This window comes from Lolium rigidum, chromosome 1, assembly GCF_022539505.1.
Source record: "Lolium rigidum isolate FL_2022 chromosome 1, APGP_CSIRO_Lrig_0.1, whole genome shotgun sequence".
NCBI classification, from domain to species: Eukaryota; Viridiplantae; Streptophyta; class Magnoliopsida; order Poales; family Poaceae; genus Lolium; species Lolium rigidum.
Window position 1 is genome coordinate 152,859,290 of NC_061508.1, and position 2,368 is coordinate 152,861,657.

Genomic DNA, 2,368 nt, shown 5'->3' on the forward strand with positions numbered 1-2,368 from the left:
CAAGCATATTTTCCGCGCTCGTTGCCGGAGATCAAGACGCCTGCAAGGGGAGTCTCCACTTCAATCTCTTTTACTTTGTTTTGTCTCTATTTTATTTTACATCTACTACTTTGTTTGCTGCACTATATCAAAATACAAAAAAATTAGTTGCTAGTTTTACTTATTTGCTATCTTGTTTGCTATATCGAAACACAAAAAAATTAGCTTACTTGCATTTACTTTATGTCTATTTGTTTATTGTCTCAGCACTCTATATTAAAAATACACAAAAAAATTTTAGTTACTTTTGTTACCATGCCTCAGCTTTAACTCACATTTCTTCGCCAAGAATTAGTCTTCACTTTTAAACAAGTGGATGAGGAGAGTTTTAAGGATGCTTGGTCTAGAATTCTTACTTCTTATCGTGGAACCGAACTCAAAATGACTCTAAGTTTGCTCCTTAGTAATTTTTATTTTGATTCTATGGTTCGCTAGTAGATATGTGTTGATACTTTAGTGGGAGAGATTTCTTCATTGCAATGGGGATCAAGCTTTTAATGCCATAAAGAAGTTGGTTGCATCATAGATCTCAGCTAATAACTTTGATTCAGCTCTCAGCAGCATATATAGTAGATTAAACACTCGATAGATAAGCATATCCTGCTTAGAATGATAACTCATTGCCACGCTCAGAATCGCTCTTGAACAAGTCTCAGTGAACTCTAAACTCTCATTGTGGGATCTCTGTCCTAAAATTTCATCGTGATCAACACTCCACGCCCTATCGTAGATATGTATGACATTTTAGCCTATGCTCCGAAAGCTTCATAAATCTTGAAACTTTGGGGAGTTGAGGAAGTGAGTGAGAAAAGATAACTCTCATTGATAACTCTACCATAATCCCTAAAGGAATAGCCGTTAGGTGTAGCATACAACTATTTGTGGGAGAACAATATCCATTGATTATCTTGTTGTTGAAACAGAAAACTCACACTCTAAGATCCCCACTAAACTATTGGGAGCAAATATTGATGTTGGAGAAGGCACTTTGAAATTCACCTCTATACCCGGAGAAACTCTATATTTCCTAAACCAAAGGGAAAGAAAACAATAAGAAAGGTAGTAAGGCCCAAGGTAATGTTGATGCACCACCCTTCATAATACTTGATACACACTTTCTGCGCTCAGTTAAAGGCGCTAAAGAAAAGCTACTATGGGGATGACAACCCATGCTTTTACTCTACAGTACTTTGTTTTTATTTTGTGTCTTGGAAGCTGCTTTACTACTGTAGCTAACCTCTCTCCTTATCTTAGTTTTGAGTTTTGTTGTGCCAAGTTAAGCCGTTGATAGAAAAGTAAGTACTAGATTTGGATTACTGCGCAGTTCCAGATTTCTTTGCTGTCACGAATCTGAGCCCACTGCTCCTGCAGGAAGCTCAGAAAATTATGCCAATTTACGTGCATGATCCTCAGATATGTACGCAACTTTCATTCAATTTGAGCATTTTCATTTGAGCAAGTCTGGTGCCATTTTAAAATTCTGTCAATACGAACTGTTCTGTTTTGACAGATTCTGCCTTTTATTTCGCATTGCCTCTTTCGCTATGTTGGATGAATTTCTTTGATCCACTAATGTCCAGTAGCATTATGCAATGTCCAGAAGTGTTAAGAATGATTGTGTCACCTCTGAATATGTCAATTTATATTGTGCACTAACCCTCTAATGAGTTGTTTCGAGTTTGGTGTGGAGGAAGTTTTCAAGGATCAAGAGAGGAGTATGATGCAACATGATCAAGGAGAGTGAAAGCTCTAAGCTTGGGGATGCACCCGGTGGTTCACCCCTGCATATATCAAGAAGACTCAAGCTGTTTAAGCTTGGGGATGCCCAAGGCATCCCCTTCTTCATCAACAACATTATCAGGTTCCTCCCCCGAAACTACATTTTTATTCGGCCACATCTTATGTGCTTTTTCTTGGAGCGTCGGTTTGTTTTTGTTTTTGTTTTGTTTGAATAAAATGGATCCTAGCATTCACTTTATGGGAGAGATACACACTCCGCTGTAGCATATGGACAAATATGTCCTTGGTTTCTACTCATAGTATTCATGGCGAAGTTTCTCCTTCGTTAAATTGTTATATGGTTGGAATTGGAAAATGATACATGTAGTAATTGCTATAAATGTCTTGGGTAATGTGATACTTGGCAATTGTTGTGCTCATGTTTAAGCTCTTGCATCATATGCTTTGCACCCATTAATGAAGAAATACATAGAGCATGCTAAAATTTGGTTTGCATATTTGGTTTCTCTAAGGTCTAGATAATTTCTAGTTTTGAGTTTGAACAACAAGGAAGACGGTGTAGAGTCTTATAATGCTTTCAATATGTCTT